The 21,591-nt window shown below is 45.3% G+C and overlaps 1 protein-coding gene across 2 annotated transcripts in view; it reads left to right on the top strand.

The window, feature by feature from the left end:
• The first annotated feature begins 271 nt into the window (after positions 1–271).
• The window catches only part of LOC120810460 (low-density lipoprotein receptor class A domain-containing protein 4), a 163,499-nt gene continuing 142,179 nt past the window's right edge, over positions 272–21,591 (top strand). The window contains exon 1 of one of the 2 annotated variants that reach the window (XM_040164988.2): positions 272–394. The gene's annotated coding sequence lies outside the window, so the exon portion shown is untranslated. Of the gene's footprint in view, positions 432–21,591 lie in introns of both variants that reach the window. The other variant, XM_078095587.1, reaches the window with a different exon arrangement.

Genomic DNA, 21,591 nt, shown 5'->3' with positions numbered 1-21,591 from the left:
ACTGCTGCTGCCCGGGCTGTCATGAAGTCCATCCCCACATCACTGACCAATACATTCAGTTTAAGGTTCTATTCACTATGTGTCTATATGCCTTTCATTTGTGGTCTGGCACGGCTCTAAATTTCCCTGAAACGCCTTCATTTTCATGATTTATCTGATCTGCAAAACTGGATTCGAAATGCCTTTGAATCCACGATAAGAGCAGCAACGCTGACCTGAGGCGTCCCGCTGCCGTGAGCAACGAGGCCTGCAGGTGTCGCCAAAGCGGCCCGCTCAGCCGGCGCCGTGCAGCAGCGAGGCTCGGCGTTTATTTCGCCTCCCCAGACTGGGAACCACTACAGCAGTGGGACTGGACGTCTAGCGACACGACCGCGGGCAGACGCGTCAGTGACAGGTAGGCGCTGCCTCGGACGACTCTTTCCCCGCCACAGGTATCCCTGTACATGTATTTTAAATGCATATTACTGTAGACGTGGGCGGCTGGGGGGTGATGTGCTTTTGCTAGCTGATGTGGGTAGACGCTAGTAGGGGCTTTCTGCCGGGGGGGGGGGGGGGCTTTGGGTCGGCCGGTTGAAGTTGTTCTTCAGGAGTTGGTCTTCTTTTCAAGCTGCGCCAGAAACGCAGAGCTAAGCTAACGTGGGCTAAGTTAGCAGCAAGCGGGCTAGCCCCGAGTCCCGTCCGTCCGCCGGGGCCACGGCGCCCCGTCCCTCCTCTCCCCGGCGGGTACCGCTGCCCCCCCGCCCCCCGAGTAGGAGACAGACGCCAGAGTGTCCATTCTGTCTGATGTGTTGTCCTGTTAGGAGGTGATAAACAAGCTAACTGGGAGGCTGTGTGTCACACCGAGCAGTTGACGTTACCTCTGACTGCCACTCACTTCTTAAGGCCCGGGGGTTACCTTTATGCAAATGAGGCACGTGGTATATATGACGACGAGGTGTCACCAATTGGCATCACCTGCGGCGAAGTGGTGCAGATCAGGGTGGTGTTAAACTATGTCAGGGGGTGGAGGAGACATCATTTTACCATGCTGGGTAAATACAAATAAAAAAACTCTACTATTGCCCCTCTACTCACTCTAGGGAGTGATCATCATCTGGAGAGGAGGAGGAGGAGGAGGAGGAAGAGGAGGAGGAGGCTAACCCTAACCCCGTCCTCATCGTTGACCTGGTTGGACTTAGCATCCACCAAGTCTTTGCGTTGCCATGCAACCAAAGTTGAAACCTGACTATTAATCTGAATGGTGGCAAAGCACTAGTCCCACTCATTGTTTTTACATCAATTTCAATACTGGCTCTTTTTAAAAAATGTGATTGTTCGGTGTGAGTGTGGTGAGGGAGAATTGTGTTTTATTTGCCTGTATATTAGTGCCTTGTTTGTGTCTTAGTGTAGCGTCCACAGCGTGTGCTGTTTCCTCTGTCGGGCTGCTGAAACGCCGGCGTGGTGAGCTGTGATGGTGAAAGCTCGTTGGGTTGCGTGCAACGAGAGGGCGGCTGTTGATGATGATGATGATGATGATGATGATAGTAATGGCTGCACTTGTTTAGGTGTCTCAGAGCAAATAACACATTAACTTTGCTTTGCGAGCCAATCATCTATATGTTGATGCTTTTCGGTGCACTGTTTCTGCTGGTACGGGACAGGCCCAGCCCTCTGCTCCAATCACTGGATCATTTGATATTAGTTATATTAATATTATTTATACATATAAGTTTGATACAAGTTAGAGATGGGCCTTTTGCGCTACTCCGCTTGATTATTAGTTACAATAAAAAAAACTTCATGCTTGAATTTCTGTCTAATAATTTCATAAAGCTCACTTACTTGCAAAATAATGATAAAATACATAGAGTTCTAAAAATTGAAATAGTTTAGATTAGCTGTAGAGAGCATAACTTCTTCTATATGGATCTTTCTAATCCACCAATACCCTGTGGAGGTTTTAACTGCTAGTAGCACTAAAGAGGGACTTTAGCCACACAAGTTCCTTCTGACAGTTGTGCCAGTATTCCAAAAAATGTCCTTATATAATGTTGTGTTTTGACGGAGATTTCCAGAGGTTTGACTTGCAATGAACCATCCACACAGATCAACACACACACGTTATTGTCAAATCTATAATGGGGACCAAGAACTAAACTATTTTTGTAGAAGTTTGTTAAGATCGTGTTTATCCGAAAATGTGTGTCACGCAAATGTGTGTCTTAAACTTGCATTCTCTTACTAGCGGGGGGTGACTTCTCCTGAGGCAAAAATATTTTTTAGAAGTCTGAAAAAATGACTTCTCTCTTCATTTATTCCCTCAGTAAACATTGTGAACAATGAACAATTGTGTCTCAATCTTCAGTTATAAGTCTTCTTCGATGCAGCATTATGTTCATTGAGTTAATGATGGTGCATTTAAAATCAAATAGACCATAAATCAGAAAATGCTTTGGGGCGTGGCTACTGTGATTGACAGATTGCTGTGGCTGCAACCCGAGCCACATGCGCCGTCTCTACAGTAATCTAATCAATTCCAAATACTGTAACTTCTATTCATTCAACATGGAAACGGCCGTAATCCAAGACGGCAATTTGTTAATCTCTTATGCTAATTGCTAGTGCTAATCCTAATTTCTATCATACACGTATAGCCTCAAAAGCTCGGTTTTCTTCACTGTTGTCACTCACTATTATTTCAGTATAACGCACACACTAACAATACTCCCAAAACCGTAACAATAGTCAACATGGTTGGCGGTTTTCTTTCCTTGTGCAGTGACCTGACCGCTGTATCAACGGTTCATCACATCTCTGTCATCGGTCAGGTGACACCACAGCAAGTTTAGTTCTGCAGTATCAGTGTCCTGTCCTTACAAGCTTATTAAAGCTTTTGTTTTATGTGTCTACCTACTTACAGAAACGTGTTCAGAAGATAGAGAATTAGGGTTTGTGAAGAGACACCACGTCTACTGTTGAGCATGGATCAAAAGGAAACCTAAAACCGCCTATAGGGGCAAGTCAAAACTGACTTTGGGCAAGTAGAGAACGCGCAAAGTGATTATATAACAAAACAAAAAGGTATATAGGCAAAACATCTTGAATGCCATATGCAAGATAAATGCACACACAGGAAATAGTAAACAGAAGAGTTCTTTTTTGTGCATGAACTAATCCTGTGGAGCTCGTGTGTGCTGTCTCTTGTCTAGTTTAACTTTAGTTAAGACCAAAGAGCAAACTCTTTAAGCTCTGATGTCACTAAGCCACGACGGAGGAGTCTATTAATACACAAACCATCAAAAGGCAGCGCGTCCCCCAATTATAACCAGACCCCAAAGTTGAATAGAAAGTCAGTGAGCAGTGCGCGTATATTATTAGGCTACGTGGTTCCTCTGGAAGACAGACGTCCACGTCCATCTGTCCCTTAGCGTGTCAGTTTCTGCCTCTCCTTCCAGTGTGTGCGAGAGGGTCACTGTAACACTCCGCCGGCCGTCTGTGTGCGCGTTTCACCCGTTGCCAATTAGCGGCTTCTCACCTCCCGAGGCCGAGTGAGTGTGAGACAGAGGGGGGAGAGCAGGGAGAGCGTGTGTGAGACAGAGGGGGGAGAGCAGGGAGAGCGTGTGTGAGACAGAGGGGGGGAGAGCAGGGAGAGCGTGTGTGAGACAGAGGGGGGAGAGCAGGGAGAGCGTGTGTGAGACAGAGGGGGGGAGAGCAGGGAGAGCGTGTGTGAGACAGAGGGGGGGAGAGCAGGGAGAGCGTGTGTGAGACAGAGGGGGGGAGAGCAGGGGGAGGGGGGGGGGGGCTTGACTGGGCTCGTCTGCAGCCGACGGCTCATCCTCAACCTGAACTCTTGACACACACAACTTCTGAACGCACACACGCATACTTCCATCTGGCTGAGCCATCAACTCCATCTCTCTCTCTCTCTCTCTCACACACACACACACAGACACACACAGACACACACTGGTGCAGGCTGGCACTCGTCTTTGCCCGTCTTGCGTCATCGCTCCACCGACACAACCCTGCGTGTTATTGCCGCGTACGCTGGGAGACAAATGAGGCTGTATTATCAACAACTGGCTGCAGCTTGTGTGTGTGTCTTTGTCTGGGTTGTGCATGCGGGATGGTGTGTGTCTCTGTATGAACAAGTACATTGTGTGGAGTTGCGTACGTGACTTCGCAGGGTCGAGTGTGACGTGACCCAGAATGCCTCACTCACATTGGGCTCCGCTGGCTTTTCACCTCGGAGCCGTTTCCTTCGTGTAATCGTCCGAAATTGATCGTTTGCGCTGCTGTATAATTAATCACCAAAAAGTTCATTATGTTTACGCTAGCAGCTCGGTTTCCCAATCTAATCCGCTCTGCGTTAACTTGAAAAGTGTCTTTGGGGGGAACAGCTTGTTCCGAAAATTTCTTTATTAGTCATTTGGCAATCCATTAAAAGAACAAGAAGAAGAAAAACATTCCGTTTGAAAAGCACCAGAAGATTTTTCACGCTGCAGTCAGAGAAAGCAAAACGTTTCTTAATGTTTCCTTTCCAACTTCACGATCATTTAGATTTTGTTTTTTCCATTTCTTCTCGGGCTGCTTGTTTGGGTTCCGGCTGAATGCATCCGGCGCTCAAACGGCAGATCAAAGGGCTCTACGCGGGGACCCTCGGAGGAACGCCGCGGCCTTATTTTGAAACCCCAGTTGGCACACCGTGATAAGTTGATCAAAGAAGTTATTTGCCAAAACATGATGTGTTCTTCTGTGCTGCAAAAGTCGGCCCAGAGACTTAATCTCGCTCATTCTGTGACAGCGAGCAGCTTGTTCTCCCACCTCGGCGCTTTCATGAGCTGTACAAAGTCACAATGCTGCCATTTGCAGCCCTATAAATAGCAAACATAATGGGCTTTTAAGAAGATGCTAGTTAATGCCAATGGTAAAAAGTACTTTTTACTTTACTTTAAGAAATGTCCAAGTTATTCTTGTTAATAAATGCAATGCTTTTATTTTAGTCTACCCTCAAGCAGCAACAGAATAAAAAAGAACATGTTCCCAGTTCTCACTGGACTAAATGCCAAACGCTGGAACATGACATGTCTAACACTTTATATTTGGTCCCAAACTAAAAGTACTGTGAGTAATGTTGGAGTTGGGACGAGTTCACAGCAGTAAAACACATTAAACACAGGTAACGTTTACTGTGCGTTGCTGCAGGTTTAAAGATGTGCTGACAGCAGAATGAAAAGCAGGTTCTCAGTATCCACACTGTCCATACGTTTATGTTGAGTGTCTCCTTAAGGACCCTTGAAACACCTGCACGGCGCGTGGAACAGTGCATCACTACTCATGGTAACACGTACACACTTTGGTCATGTCCCTGGTAATGAAGAGTCCCAATATGTCATTCCCATGAAACCCAGTACGTTTCAAACATGTGATGTCATCAAGCTGTTCCATATGGCAGATGGATTTAGTTTGTTCCCTTTTTATGCCCAAAGGAGCCTTATTGTGTTGTGTCCTTCTCCGAGTGCTCTCAGGCTACTTCCACTCCACATTTTTATTAAAAACACTAACTATCTACGGCAACGTCGCAAAGGGAAAGGATACTAGCAAGCCTGGAAAGGAAATATGACCAGACTATTCCCGTACACAAGGCCTGTTAAGTATCGGTTGCTTGGTTACAGAAAATAGAACATTCGTATTATACTACTCTTGACTAATGAAAGATAGTGCTTGATACTCTCTTTTACTCAATGAACTTGAATGGATGAATTTCGAGTGGTTATTTTTCAGAGTTAAAAGGCTTTAGGTTCTGCTATATACCTTCCCTTTAGAAATAAACCATTAGAAATCAAAGTTTACAACATCACAGATCAGTAACCCCTCTCGGTCCCTGTGCTGCCGGAGAGCATAATGTCTACGCCAGCGGTTCCCAAACTCAAGAATGCCGCGGCCCAATTTGAAATCTGAAAATCTTTTGCGGCCCACCCAAACCTTTAATCACAACTCTGATCAAAACATAAACTAGGGATGATTAAATTAATAATTTAACCGATTAAAAATGTATTAACCGACAAAGTATGTTTTGTACACCATTTTCTCCGGAGCTTATGTATATTTACTTTAATACTACAAGAGGGCGCCCTATTTGACAGTGTTTTGTTTGGCGGCGCACAAACAGAGCAGCCGTTTCCAGCGAGAGCCTTAGTTTTATTAATCTGTTCGTTTAAATTGTTTGTGCTTCATCAATTCATGTTTCACATAACTAATGTGCCGCTAGAATTGTTCAAATAATACTTAAACTGAGAAAAATATGTGCATTTTGTATCTTATCAAACGTTTTAAGTAAAATACAGAAATTGCAACCCTAATGTTACGACCAGGTCTTAGCAGGAAAGAGCGAGACCACTATCCAACTTTTTTGGTATTTTTGTAAAACAAAACACCTTACTTTTAAAAGGAAACTAACTAACCCAATCAAACAAAAAATATACACCGTTCTTCCATAACTTCCTATCTAACAAAAGCAGGAGACAAAAAGAAAGAAAATGTCGTCAAACTCCCTACTTCCCTGCACAATATATACAATTTAAATCATAAATAATTTTATATTATTTTCAAACTTTTCAAAATTGAAAATTACATTTTTATTTATTTATTTATTTATTGTATATGACCTCTCGCGGCCCACCTGCAGTACCTTCACAGCCCACCAGTGGGTAACGTGGCTAACTAGGCCCTTCAACAACAACTGCTTCCTGCTAGTGCAGACAACACCGAGCGATGTCTGTGATCCACCGTGCATGTCAAATGAACATGGTAGTCAATCGATAACCATCTGCAGCCAAAGGCTCGGGAGAGGAGGGACCACTGAGGGAAGGGCGCAGCGCGACATCCAAGACCCAAAATAGTTACACACATGTTGGCTTCATTCTGATATTCAGTTTGAGTCTAAAAGTCTCAAAACACCAATAAATAGAACCAAATCAGAAGGTGTAATGCTTTCCTTGGGGCTAATGAAACTCCTGACTGCTCTTTCATAAGAGTTCTGCTACACGGTTTCTCCTTTGAATCAGTCTGGGGCATTAACACATTTGATTGTCCTCAGTAATATGCAGACTGGCCCTCGGGGTGAGCTACATTATACCAGACGTACCACATGCAGCCTCTCAAATAAACCAATAATTGTGATTGTGTAATTGATTCATATCATCTCATCTCTGTTTGTTTTCTTGTAATCACGCGCACTGATACGCATGCTCCGGCCATCGGTGGGAGGAAGTGGGGCGCGTGGCTCCATCATTCATGAGGGAGAACTTGTTTGCTGTCGCTGTCTTCGGGATGGTTATCATGAATAAAACACAGTTGTCTTCCCACCAGGACTCGCTCCACTCCCCTCATTCATCTCGCCTTTTGCTTCTCTGGGAAAAACCCACTCGCCAGATCTCACTGCCCTCCGGCTGTCGAGAAGACAAAGTCCCCGGCATTTGGCGAACTTCGGCGCGGTTCCCACACTGATTAGGCGCAGTCTTTCAACTGCAGCGTGAATTCCTTGATTAAGTTGTTAAGAAGCTCTCGAAACGACCAGAATGAAATTGCTGAAAACAGCGAATTGATGGTGTTTTACTCTCTAAGCGACTTTCACGACTTTAAACCTCGGATCTTTCTAATGAAGTTCCCCCTTGTTTGCATAGCTTCATTAAACCACAAAGCCTAAGTAGTGATTTCATTATTCAGTTCAGTTCCTGCACAGAGAGAAAGCTGCACAGGCAGTTAAACAAACACGCTTGTGCGTGTACATGCATGACCGTGTGTTAGACCGTGCGTGTATTTTATCAGTAGCGTGTTCCGGGGGTGTCGGTACGAGCCGTCTCCAGCCGGCCTTTGTTTCAGCGTCGTGTTGTCGGGCAGACCTCTTCGCTAAAGGCTGAGATGTTAGCAGACTGTGGTCTTTGCATTATTGATGCGGTGTGTGACCGGCCTCTGCGGAGCCATAGGCTAACAACCTAAAAAAAAAAACGACTAATAATAAAGGTGGAGTGAACTCCGGCTGAACTCGCAGGGCATTCAGCAGGAGACGGGGCCTGTCTGCCGCAGAGATTGTTAAAAGCAGGAGACGACCTGATTCCGGTGACACGAGAGCACTTTAATGAGCCGCGGGTCCCAGGGTGAGACGTGGATGATTAAATCCGGCTCATGGGCTGAAAGACTAAGACAGTGTGCCTCAAATCGAGGCGGAGCGGCACTTGTGTTTTTAAGTGGGGACAAAGACTGCTTGATAAATGGATTTTGTGATATGATTCATATGTTCACACAGCCGAATATGAATCTGGATCCTTGATTTGATGTTTCCTCCCAGACTTTGTGACCCTCCCATGACGTGGCTGCCTTCGTCACAGGCAGAAGAGGTGACGTTTTACGTAAAAAGAGAGCGATCTGATGCCTTGGCATACACAGAGTTGTTTAGTCCAAGGACAGGACAAGATGAGACAGCCTCAACGCTTCTGCAGCATGCGGTTGTTGCTCCAGTTCAAGAAACTCCCCCCCTCTCACTCTTGTTTGGCTGCAGGCACTTGAACTAAATTCACAGAAAGACACAATATGACTTTTTTCCAGAGAGTCTGCCACAACAAGGTTGATTCTGAGCTTCTCGTTCAGTTGCTGCGCGTTCACGGAACAACTAAAACATTTACCGTATTTTCTGCACTACAAAGCGCACCGTGATAAGGCGCATAAGATCCTGCAGTCAAACGTTTGACATCGCGGGAGGATGTGGGGAGGTGGAGACGGTGCTTTCAGGGTCGCCCCCCCTCGCCATCCACGTGTAGCCGAGTGGTTCGGGTGCGCCTATACTTCGTGTCAATAACAAAAGAAACAACCCGGAGCTCCAGTTCGGCGCCGATCCGGCCGCAACTTTATTTTTAACTTCAACTTTATTGATCCATATATATAAGGCGCTCCGGATTGTAAGGCACTGTTGTTTTTTGAGGAAATTAGAGGCTTTTAAGTGCGCCTTGGAGTGCGGAAAATACGGTAATTCAGCAAATTTCTCAATGTTGCATTTATTTATTTTTTTAGACTATTTTTGGACACTACAATGTTGAGGTGTGCCGCAATGCTAAGTAAGTCGTCTTTACAACATCTCTCAAGTTGCTCCACATTAGGACCATTCACAAAATCCTGTAGACTGAATGCCATTTTTTCACAGATTACCCACTACCACAGTCACTCATCATCAATTCGGTTGAGTTGTTCATGGGAATTCAGATCCCGGACGAGCCCCCATTTGTTACGTCCACAAAGTGAGACAATAACTTTAACAACAACCAAATTAAACAGAGTCAAAGTGATGTTCATAAATTAACTGTTTATTAACGGACAACTGAAGATTCACAAATGTGCTGGAGGTAGGAACAATATAGTTGTGCCAAATAATCCAAATTAACAAACCAAAACGAGGCCTAACTAAATCTGACTTCTGAAAACACGACAAAAGAAAAGGCTGACTGAGTTCTCTACAAACAGCAGTTTACAAAACATACAGGGGGTGGCAACAACCACTAAACCTAGTGTTTCTAGACATGAAAAGTCGTCATTAGAAATGAGACGGCTCCCCTCATTGAAAGACCAGAGTGTGCCTCTTTTGTGTGCAGCCCACGACAGCGATTGGCCGATCCATCCATCCATCCAACTTCAGCAGCCTATCCGGGGTCAGGTTGCGGGGGCAACGGCTCCAGCAGGTGACCCCAAACTTCCCTTTCCCGGGCCACATCTACCATCTCTGACTGGGGGATCCCAAGGCGTTCCCAGGCCAGTGCAGAGATATAATCTCTCCACCTAGTCCTGGGTCTTCCCCGGGGCCTCTTCCCAGCTGGCCGTGCCTGGAACACCCTCCTAGGGAGGCGCCCAGGGGGCATCCTCACCAGATCCCCAAACCACCTCAACTGGCTCCTTTTGACGCAAAGGAGCAGCGGCTCTACTCCGAGCTCCTCACAAATGGCTGAGCTTCTCACCCTATCTCTAAGGGAGACGCCAGCCACTCTCCTGAGGAAACCCATTTCGGCCGCTTGTACCCGTGACTCCTTCACTTGGGGTAAGGACACATTCCCTACCTGGAGTAGGCAATCCATCGGTTTCCTGCTGAGAACCATGGCCTCAGATTTAGAGGTGCTTAATCCTCATCCCGACCGCTTCACACTCGACTGGGAAACGCTCCAGTGAGAGTTGGAAGTCACAGACAGAAGATCCCATCAGGACCACATCATCTGCAAAAAGCAGCGATGAGATCCGCAGCCCCGCGAACTGTAGACCCTCCTCCTGACTACACCTCGATATCCTGTCCATGAAAACCACAAACAAGATTGGTGACAAGGCACAGCCCTGGCGAAGGCCAACCCCCACCGGAAACGCCTTCGACTTACTGCCGAGCACCCGAAGACAGCTCTCGCTTTGGGCGTACAATGATTGGATGGCCCCGAGCAAGGACTCCCGCAGCACCTCCCACAGTTTCTCTCGTGGGACCCGGTCGTACGCCATCTCCAAGTCCACAAAACACATGTAGACTGAGCATACTCCCAAGCCCCCTCCATGATCCTGGAAAGAGTAAAGAGCTGGTCCGTTGTTCCACGACCAGGACGAAAACCGCATTGTTCCTCTTCAATCCTTGGTTCGACTATCGGCCGGACCCTCCTTTCCAGCACCTTGGAGTAGACTTTATCCGGGAGGCTGAGTAGTGTGATACAGCTGTAATTGTTATCTATCCCTTTTTTTAAATAACTTTTAATTAGCTGGAGCTGAGTGGAGTTCAGTCCCACCATATGTAATTGACAGCGCTCCACCTCCTGCACGAGCTCTAGCTCCTTTCCCACAAGAAGGGGGCCATTCCAGGTCCCCAGCACCAGTATCTGCCGCCCAGGTGTGGTCCGTCTAGACCCCCCCCTCTCACCGCCACCCATGCAGCAGCGCACCCCAACCTATCACCACCTGTGGTGGGTGTGGCCATGGGAGGGAGGGTAGAGGGGGGCCGCGTCACTCCGTCGGCATAAGCCCGGCCACCAGGCGCCCGCTGCCGAGCCTGCTGCGGCCTTGCTTGCCCTCTGGGCCACGTAACTTGTTCTCTTTTTGGACCATTCTTCGTCTGGCCCCTCGCCTGAGGTCACTTTGCCATGGGTAACCCTAACAGGAGCACCAGGCTCCAGGCAACACAGCCCTCAGGTTCATTGGGACACGCAAACTTCTCCACCTCGATAAGGTGATGGTGCCCGGAGAAGATCTATGTGTGTGTCTTCATGTGTTTATGTCATTTTTGTCTATGTGTGTGTATTTATGTATTTTTAGTCTGTGTGTTTATGTATTTGTTGTCTATGTGTGTGTGTTTATGTATTTGTTGTCTATGTGTGTGTATTTATGTATTTTTTGTTTATGTGTTTATGTATTTGTTGTCTGTGTGTGTGTGTTTATGTATTTGTTGTCTGTGTGTGTGTGTTTATGTATTTGTTGTCTGTGTGTTTGTGTTTATGTATTTATTGTCTGTGTGTTTGTGTTTATGTATTTATTGTCTGTGTGTGTTTATGTATTTGTTGTCTGTGTGTGTGTGTGTTTATATATTTATTGTCTGTGTGTGTGTGTTTATGTATTTGTTGTCTGTGTGTGTGTGTGTGTGTGTGTTTATGTATTTGTTGTCTGTGTGTGTGTGTTTATGTATTTATTGTCTGTGTGTGTGTTTATGTATTTGTTGTCTGTGTGTGTGTGTTTATGTATTTATTGTCTGTGTGTGTGTGTGTGTTTATGTATTTGTTGTCTGTGTGTGTGTTTATGTATTTGTTGTCTGTGTGTGTGTGTTTATGTATTTGTTGTCTGTGTGTGTGTTTATGTATTTATTGTCTGTGTGTGTGTGTTTATGTATTTGTTGTCTGTGTGTGTGCGTTTATGTATTTTTTGTCTGTGTGTGTGTTTATGTATTTTTGGTGTGTGTGTGTTTATGTATTTTTTGTCTATGTGTGTGTATTTATGTATTTGTTGTGTGTGTTTATGTATTTGTTGTCTATGTGTGTGTGTTTGTGTGTGTGTTTATGTATTTTCTTCTTTTTTTTTGTGCGTTTTAGTGCACTTTAGGAGTTGACTGCCCTCACAGCAATGCGTTTTGGTGTCTGTGTGTGGGGGTCATTGGTCTTGATCTGTAGCCGGGCCTTAGAATAGCTTGTACCACTTTTTCTTTGGCTTGTTGATCTGACATTGAAGGGCTTCCCCATGAGACCTTAAGGAGATGTTGTTCTCCTGGTACTCCTCCTCCCTTGCCATGGATTGTTTTGAGATCTTAAGGAGGTTGGACCTCTCCTGGTTCCATTCGAGACGTTTACTCTCTCGGTCATCCTCAAACTTCTTGATCAGAGAAGCTAGGAGGTTTTTGTGGTCCTCCTCCTGCGTCTCTTGCTTGGTAACACAGTTTCTGTTGGAAGTTTCAAGGTGTGATATCATGTCCTGAAAGCTGAGGCGCTGCCTTTCTAACGAGTCATCTTTGTCTTTACGAATTGTTGAGATCAGCTGTTCTTGGGATGCCTGGTTTCTTTCAAACGTCTCCGCAGCCTCCTTCTCCATTGTTTGAAAAAGAGTGACGTTCCTCAGCAGGGCATGTTCAAGGTCCGTGGATGTTTTATTCAGCCTGGCTGTGAGGTGATACCTCTCCTGCTCCCACTCAATAGTACGGCTTTTGCTGACTGTGTCTTGCGTCTGCAGCTGTGCGGTGAGGAAGGAATTTTCCTGACGCTGGGTTTCTAACCGAACATTGATAACTTTCATAGCTAACAAGGTCTCGTTGGACTTAGCTTTCTGTTCTTCTAGCTGGCCTTGATGGGCTGATATGATTCTCTCCAGCGTCTGCTTGGCCTCTGTCTCTGTCTTCACCTGGGCTTGAAGAACGTCACGGACTTCTGTCAGGGAAGACCTCTCCTTTTGCCACTCAAGACGTGCATTATGCAGGCAATGCTCACTCTTAAGGAGAGCAGCCTTGGTGCTTTCGTTGATTTGAGTCTGTTCGTCCAGTTTAGCTTGGCTTGAGGCCTTGAATTGTTGCATTTCACCTTGGTTGGTCGTCATCTCCTCACTCTTGAGAAGGTCCTGTGATGCTTTCAGGGCTGCAGCCATCTTGTCTCTTTCCGCTCTCTGTTTGCTCATCGTGTCCTGTTGGAAAGCCTGGAATAATTCCTTTACTTGCTTTACTGCCTCCTGCTGGTTTTTAAGAGCTTCTGCCAACGTTGATATTTCAATTTGTTGCTTCTTTGTTTGAGCCCTCTCAATTTCCAGTTGACTTTCCAATTCCAACTCCACGTTAGTTTTAGCCAGCTTCAATTCAGCACGGACCTTCAACATCATAGCGTCCATGTCATTTTCAAGGGCCTGTTTTTCTCCCTTCATCCGCTCAGCTTGGAGCTCGTCCTGTGTTGCTTTCAGGGTGGCTAAGATCCTGATTGTCTCCTCTCTCTGTTCGTCCATCTCTTGATCAACTGCATGGGTCTGCGTGCCCATGTGTTGGCCCTCAGAATGAGATAAGTGGACACAGTGTTCTTTGAGGGAAACCTTTTCCTGTTGCCACTGGAGATGACCGGCCTTCAGGTCCTGCTCAGACTTTTCCAGAGCGGCCTTGAGCTTAATGATAGCATCCCTCTGTTCGTCCAGTTTAGCTTGGCTTGAGGCCTTGAATTGTTGCATTTCACCTTGGTTGGTCGTCATCTCCTCACTCTTGAGAAGGTCCTGTGATGCTTTCAGGGCTGCAGCCATCTTGTCTCTTTCCGCTCTCTGTTTGCTCATCGTGTCCTGTTGGAAAGCCTGGAATAATTCCTTTACTTGCTTTACTGCCTCCTGCTGGTTTTTAAGAGCTTCTGCCAACGTTGATATTTCAATTTGTTGCTTCTTTGTTTGAGCCCTCTCAATTTCCAGTTGACTTTCCAATTCCAACTCCACGTTAGTTTTAGCCAGCTTCAATTCAGCACGGACCTTCAACATCATAGCCTCCATGTCATTTTGAAGGGCCTGTTTTTCTCCCTTCATCCGCTCAGCTTGGAGCTCGTCCTGTGTTGCTTTCAGGGTGGCTAAGATCCTGATTGTCTCCTCTCTCTGTTCGTCCATCTCTTGATCAACTGCATGGGTCTGCGTGCCCATGTGTTGGCCCTCAGAATGAGATAAGTGGACACAGTGTTCTTTGAGGGAAACCTTTTCCTGTTGCCACTGGAGATGACCGGCCTTCAGGTCCTGCTCAGACTTTTCCAGAGCGGCCTTGAGCTTAATGATAGCATCCCTTTGTTCGTCCAGTTTAGCTTGGCTTGAGGCCTTGAATTGTTGCATTTCACCTTGGTTGGTCGTCATCTCCTCACTCTTGAGAAGGTCCTGTGATGCTTTCAGGGCTGCAGCCATCTTGTCTCTTTCCGCTCTCTGTTTGCTCATCGTGTCCTCTTGGAAAGCCTGGAATAATTCCTTTACTTGCTTTACTGCCTCCTCTTTGTTTTTAAGAGCTTCTGCCAACGTTGATATTTCAATTTGTTGCTTCTTTGTTTGAGCCCTCTCAATTTCCAGTTGACTTTCCAATTCAAACTCCACGTTAGTTTTAGCCAGCTTCAATTCAGCACGGACCTTCAACATCATAGCCTCCACGTCATTTTGAAGGGCCTGTTTTTCTCCCATCATCCGCTCAGCTTGGAGTTCGTCCTGTGCTGCTTTCAGGGCCGCTGCTGACCCCTCCTGGTTTTTAAGAGCTTCTGCCAACTTTGTCAATTCAATGCGAAGCTTCTCTGTTTGAGCCCTCTCAATTTCCAGTTGACTTTCCAATTCAATCTCTGTGTTAGTTTTAGCCAGCTTCATTTCAGCACTGACCTTCAACATCCATTCCAGTTGACCCTTCAATTCCAAGTTCTCCTTAGAGATAGTCTCTTCAAAATTAGGCAGAAGCTGTTTTTCTCCCTTCATTTTCAAGTCTACACACTGGATCTTGGTCTTGGGTGTCTGTCCCTCGACATCACCCTGGGTCTTTTGCAGCTTGGGCCGGCTGGCTTTTAGCTGCGTTTTTTGGCATATCTCCTTTTGCACTTCTCCAGTCTTTTTTTCAGGGAGAAGATCAAGGAACTGTTGCAATCTGTCCTCGTCAATCTGAAGGAGAACTCTCCCCTCACATTGAGTTTGGGTGAGCATTGCATTGCTGTCCAGCTCAGCTCTTACTTGTTCCTCCAGCGAACGGAGATAGAAATTCACAGGAGGATCAACCTCCTTGGAATTTAAATCCCTTTTCTCCACCATTATCTGTTTTTTCTGGACGTTGGACATACTTTTCTTTTATCTGTTGCTTTCTGCTCAGTACACCTTCAATTCAAACTGTCAGAGTGGTCTTCAAACCGGACTGATGTCTGCTAAGCTGTGAGTGAGTGAGTGAGTGAGTGAGTGAGTGAGTGAGTGGAAGCAGTGGAACCCTTGTAATGACACGTTCCATGATGTCATCGTTCCTTTTGATCTTTCTGTTGCTATGGGATACAGATATGTCATCGTCGCTGGGATACACATATGTCATCGTTGCTATGGGATACCGACATTATTTACATTACATCATCTAGTTGTTGGATAGCAGATTGAATGTTTTCAATGTAATGTCCAAAATATGGAAGAGTAAAATTAAAATTTTAAAAATGTTTATTTAATTATTTTTATTAACATATATTCTGACACAACATATGTATGTGTACATATGTACATACATATTTGCACACATATAGATATATATATAGAGATGTGCAAATATGAAGGAACCTGTCTGTCAGTGTAATATTGTGGCTATATTATATATATACACACATATACAATTTCAACGATTGCAGATGATCAAAGTTGGGCAGATAGGTCTGAAATTATTATTGTGGCACGGGCAAAAGAGTTGTAGCCTTATTATCTCTCCAGTTGAAAGATTTAATATCAGCCTCAACATGTTCGTCAAGCAGGGTGTAGGAGCCATTCAGGATGTTTGTGTACCACTTGGTGTTGGGAGCCAATCTCGGGTTGGCCACGGGTGGCAGTGTGACACAGTCTACATATGGGGGCACAGGTGCAATTAGTGCGGGTAATGATGCATGGGTGATCGCACGGTTTTTACCGCTACCAGGATGCACAGCGAGATCAAGAACCAAATATAGATGAAGTTGTGTTTTATAAATTATATAACTTATAAACAGGCATTTCACCCAGAAAACAAGAAAAACAAAAGACTTGTGTGTGAGCGAGTGAGGAACAGGATCTTCTCCCTCACCCTGCTGATTGGCCAAAGAAAATCTGTCACTACACAGGGGATGTGTGTGATCCGTCATTTGTTGGCTGAAGAGCATTGGTGATTGTATGAGGGGCCGCTTAGGACTTAACTACTGAGACACTCTTACGCATACTAATGAAACTGAGACACTCTAAAGGCTGGCGCATGCTCCTGCGTCTGCGTCTTTACGCACCGCACTCGTTTCAATTCATGGTTCAAATAGGCTTGCGTGTGTTGCAGAGCAATTCACCTCCAGAACAACAGGTGGAGTAACGTGTTTTTGAGACAACTTAGAGAGTCACATCTTTGTGTGTGGAAGTTGTTGGTTTGTTTATTTATCTATCATAGACTGCTGCTTTTCATCGTGGACACATTTGTTCCGTATTTTCCTCCAAAACTTTGTTCACCCCTCGACCGGCAAACCGACGTCTCCCTCCATGACCGCCAATGACGGGTTGTATAAGCGGTCATATTTCTTTTGCCACAAAAGTTCTTCAATCTGATTCGTTCTCTTGTAAACATTCTTCGTTTTAATAATGGCGGTATCGGGCTATGAAAACAGAAATGTGAGACTCCGTAAAGGATGTAGTTAGCGGACCAATCGCAGCCTTGTGTGCTGCAGGAGGCTTGCGTTGCTCTAAACCCTAACCCTTTCGACGCAAGCCCAGAAAAATGCGTCGACGCAAGCAAGGAGGTGTGAAAAGGCACGCAAGGGACACGCAAGGGGCTCTTGCGTCTGCGTTTCCTTGCGTCGCTGAAGCATAAACTTGGCTTTACGCGTACTAATGAAACACTCTTACGTTGCGCGAGAGCATTTCAATCGTATTACATTCCGTCACTCCGTGACGGAATGTAATACGATGTAATAGAATTTCAATAGCAATTGAAATGCTCTCGCGCACACTACTGAGACATTCTTACGCGTACTAATGAAACACTCATGCCCATCTCACTAGTGTGCGTAAGAGCATCTCACTGGTGTGTGTGAGTGAAATCTCACTAGCATACGGAAGGCATCTCAGTTACAGCGTAAGCCGGAAGCAAAGAAGGCGGGTTTTGAACAGCGAACAGCGCCAATTCCACGTCCTTCCTTAATATGCTTTTAAGTCCGGACTCGCTGTCTTTATTTAGGTCCACGTTTATAAATACTACCATATTTAAGTGACGGAATGTCATTTTAGGACTTTTTCAGACTGGAAGATAGTTGTTTAGGCAACATTTCTGCGGTCGGTTTATCAACATTCAGCCTTCGTAACAAGTTGCTCCGATGATGTTGGAGATGTGAGGTCTAGTTAACGGGACCGCCTGACTCCTCCAGCACCGGGCGGTCAGCTCATCTCACGCCGCAGAGAGCAGCCTGTTCTCAGCCCGACGTCTATGAAATTATCCGCTTGTATTACGGTGACCAGACGTCCGGGTTTTTAATGCCCTGACCTGACGCGTATTTGTCCTTATTCGAGTTGCGCTGGGACTGAAGAGTTGCCCCCCTCCCCGTCTGGCCGTAACGTCCGCGCCCCCCCCGACTCCCCTAACCTGAAAATATTTTGACCCCCATGATTTTCAGCCTCACGAAATACTGTCTCTTATGGTGTTATCGACATGGTTACACTACCTTGTACCCACTTTTCCGTAGTGGAGACCACGCATGTAGATCTTACAAATAAATATTCAACAAGTGTATTATCCTTTGAAGTCGCATCAAGTCGCTTTGATGCTGATGTCGTGCTGCCGGTTTCAATGTCTGTCTCCCCACAAGTCCTTTAATTAAAACACTTACAGTGCATCCGGAGTATTCACAGCACTTCACTTTTTCCAAAATGGATTAAATTCATTATTTTCCTCAACATTCTACACACAACAACCCATAATGACAACGTGAAAACTTTTTTGCAAAATTTTTACAAATCTGTTAAAAATAAAGAACGAAAACATAACATGTACATTAGTATTCACAGCCTTTGCCATGACACTCCAAATTGAGCTCAGGTGCCTCCTGTTTCCACTGATCGTCCTTGAGATGTTTCTACAACTTGATTGGAGTCCACCTGTGCTAAATTCAGCTGATTGGACATGATTGAGAAAAGCACACACCTGTCTGTATAAGGTATCACAGTTGACAGTGGAAATCAGAGCATAAACCAAGCCATGAAGTCCAAGGAATTATCTGTAGACCCCCGAGACAGAATTGTATCCAGGCACAGATCTGGCGAAGGGTACAGAAAGATTTCTGCAGCATTGAAAGTCCCAATGAGCACAGTGGCCTCCATCATCCGGAAGTGGAAGAAGTTTGGAACCACCAGGACTCTTCCTAGAGTTGGTCGCCCAGCCAGACTGAGCGATCGGGGGAGAAGGGCCTTAGTCAGGGAGGTGACCAGGAACCCGATGGTCACTCTGTCAGAGTCCAGCGTTGTTCTATGAAGAGAGGAGAACCTTCCAGAAGGACAACCATCTCTGCAGCACTCCACAAGTCAGGCCTGTTTGGTGGCCAGACGGAAGCCACTCCTCAGTAAAAAGCACATGACAGCCCGCCTGAAGGACTCTCAGACCATGAGAAACAAAATTCTCTGGTCTGATGAAACAAAGATTGAACTCTTTGGCCTTGTTAGGGATTCAAGCCAGAAGTGCACCCCTAGTCAGGAAATTATAGTACGTGTAATAATGTTTAGTGTTAGAATTATAGTTTGTGTGTTATTAGATATTAGTTATTACATTAACATGTTGGATGAAGTGAATGCAATTTCAATCAAACACAATTCATAGTCATTTAAATCATATAAACACTGTACACATTAACATTCTGTCACAATGTGATGTTAAAACCTGGGGACGGATGCCAATTGCCGTTCTTTTATGGATTTCTCCCACTTTTATCCCCAAAGAGGGTTTTTTGGGAGTTTTTTCTCCTGTCAGGTAGTAAATGAACAACTTAATGCGAGGCAGCCGACTGAGGCAAATGTCTTGAGAATTGAACCACAAGAACTGTCTTTAATCTTATGATGAAGTGTGATGAACGGTGATCATTAATGATGGGTTGTTGTAATTAGTGTACTAGTTATAAGATGAAGACTTAAACAATGTATGCTTTGTTAAATTCACTCATTGGGGCATAAAGCCAACTGAATCTACATTGAGTGCATTGGAATGTGAGGGACAGATAGGACAGAGAGGTTTCAGGTTACAGCTGCAGCTTCACACCTCGACGTGGAAGGGACAGTCCAGGAGGTGGCCCTTTGGAGAAGTAGCCAATGACATTCAAATGCACCAAAGAAAACACACCTCAAGAGTTTTCAAAGGACCAAAGCGGGGAAAAGGACTGGAGAATCTGACCTGCAGCCGCCTTGAAAAGTAACTTTAGACTTGCTCAGAGGATTCTCTATTTCGCGAAATATTCCACTGTTCGCTTAGTATTTCACTTTGTAATTGCATTCCTTATAACGTTGTTTAGTTATTAAATACCTTTTGATTTTTGAATTTAAACGAATTGACTCATTCGTGTCCTCGTTTCCGGCCGGGACGAGAACAAAGGAGTGAGGCCTCCCTCGAGAGCTTTCCGAAACCCTAACAGACTGGGGTGACGGTTCAACTTCCAACAGGACAACGACCCGAAGCACACAGCCAAGATAACAAAGGAGTGGCTTCTGAAAATGGCTGTGCACCGACGCTCCCCATCCAACCTGATGGAACTTGAGAGGTTCTGCAAAGAAGAATGGGAGAAACTGCCCAGAAATAGGTGTGCCACGCTTGTGGAATCACACCCAAGAAGACTTGAGGCTGTAATTGCTGCTTCATCAAAGTATTGAGAAAAGGCTGTGAATACTTATGTACATGTTATGATTTTGTTCGTTGTTTTTAACAGATTTGCAAAATGTGCAAAAAAAACTTTCACTTTGTCATTATGGGTTGTTGTGTGTAGAATGTTGAGGAAAATAATGAATTTAATCCATTTTTGGAACTGTTAATTTTGGCAGCTTAATCCTTCTTAGTTTTAGTCTAGTTTTTGTCGACGAAAACTAGACTAAAATGTAATTAGTTTTAGTCACATTAAACAGCCACATTAAACTCCTTTTCTTCCCTTCTCAGGCCCAGGACCCCCTGTGTTGTGTCTACAGCTGCATAATAGTCTAGCTTGCAGTACTTAGTTGTCCATCAGATGTCCCTCCTAGGACAGGTCTATAGCAGGGGTCGGCAAACTTTTTGACTCGCGGGCCACAATGGGTTGTAAAATGTGACGGAGGAACCGGGCCAAGAACAAATGGTTGAAGTGTTTGTGTGAGCGAATATAAATGACATGTGAAAAACCATTACGTGAAAGGATTTGGATTTTAACAAATAGCAAAGCATTTATTTGCAAGGCAATTTAACAAATTGGCAAAGGTGTAACAACTTCATGAGGACCAGGGATCTAAACGCAACACTTTGTTGTCTTTGTCTTTTGTTTACTTGCAATGCTTTTGACACTTTATGGTCCTTTATTGTTTCCACTGTCCCAACAAAAAAGACCTTAACGTCCTACAACCGTTGCAATACATTATTTTCTTGGCTGCATCATAAACCAGCCATTCTAAACTGGACCCCCACTTTTCATTCAACAGTGTTTTCTTTCTCTTTGTCTCTTCGTTTATTTGTTGCTTTCATGACCAGTTCTTCTCTCTTGTGTCCTGCGGGTTTTCCTCCACCTGCTCTTTGCCGCCACGTCCTTCACCTGCACTGCGCACTTCTACCAAAAGGATCCACCTGTCACGTGTGCGCGCGCCTCTATGTTGCTTAGTAACGAGCGTACGGTGGCCGAGACGGTTTAACAGCGTCTTCTCACGATGTGGCGCGTGAACCACAGTAGAAATGCGTGAGGCTTCAGAACCTGCAATGAGTTTATTACGTTAGACGCGTTTGTGACGGAGCGTCTCATCCTGCCGAGGAAACGCTGCCTGCCGTCGCCAGAGAACAGAGCAGAAAGGTCCGACAGTCTTTAAACGCGTCTTCATGTTTCTGTGAAGCAGCGCGGCTTCAGCCTGCTAACAGTCAGCTAACCCGAGACAGCTGAGCTAAACTAACGAAGCCACATTCAAACTCGCCGAAGCTAAAATAGTCGTCGCGGTCCGTAGTCGGTCCACAAGAACCACCGCTGCACCGCTGCGCGCGTTCTGGGTTCGTGGATGACGTCATCATGACGCGTTAATATTCGCCGTACTTTGCCTGTCTGTCGGCTGCGTGCGAATTTAGGGGAGGGGAAAGTATTGTGACTTCGTCAACCACCAACATTTTTGTCGTGTCTCGTTAACAAAAGTTTGAATAGATGTAGTCATAGTTTTTATTTTTTAAGATCGTTTTCGTCACGTTTT

The sequence above is a fragment of the Gasterosteus aculeatus genome, chromosome 20, assembly GCF_964276395.1.
Source record: "Gasterosteus aculeatus chromosome 20, fGasAcu3.hap1.1, whole genome shotgun sequence".
Taxonomy (NCBI): domain Eukaryota; kingdom Metazoa; phylum Chordata; class Actinopteri; order Perciformes; family Gasterosteidae; genus Gasterosteus; species Gasterosteus aculeatus.
This window is presented reverse-complemented; position numbering and strand designations above follow the sequence as displayed.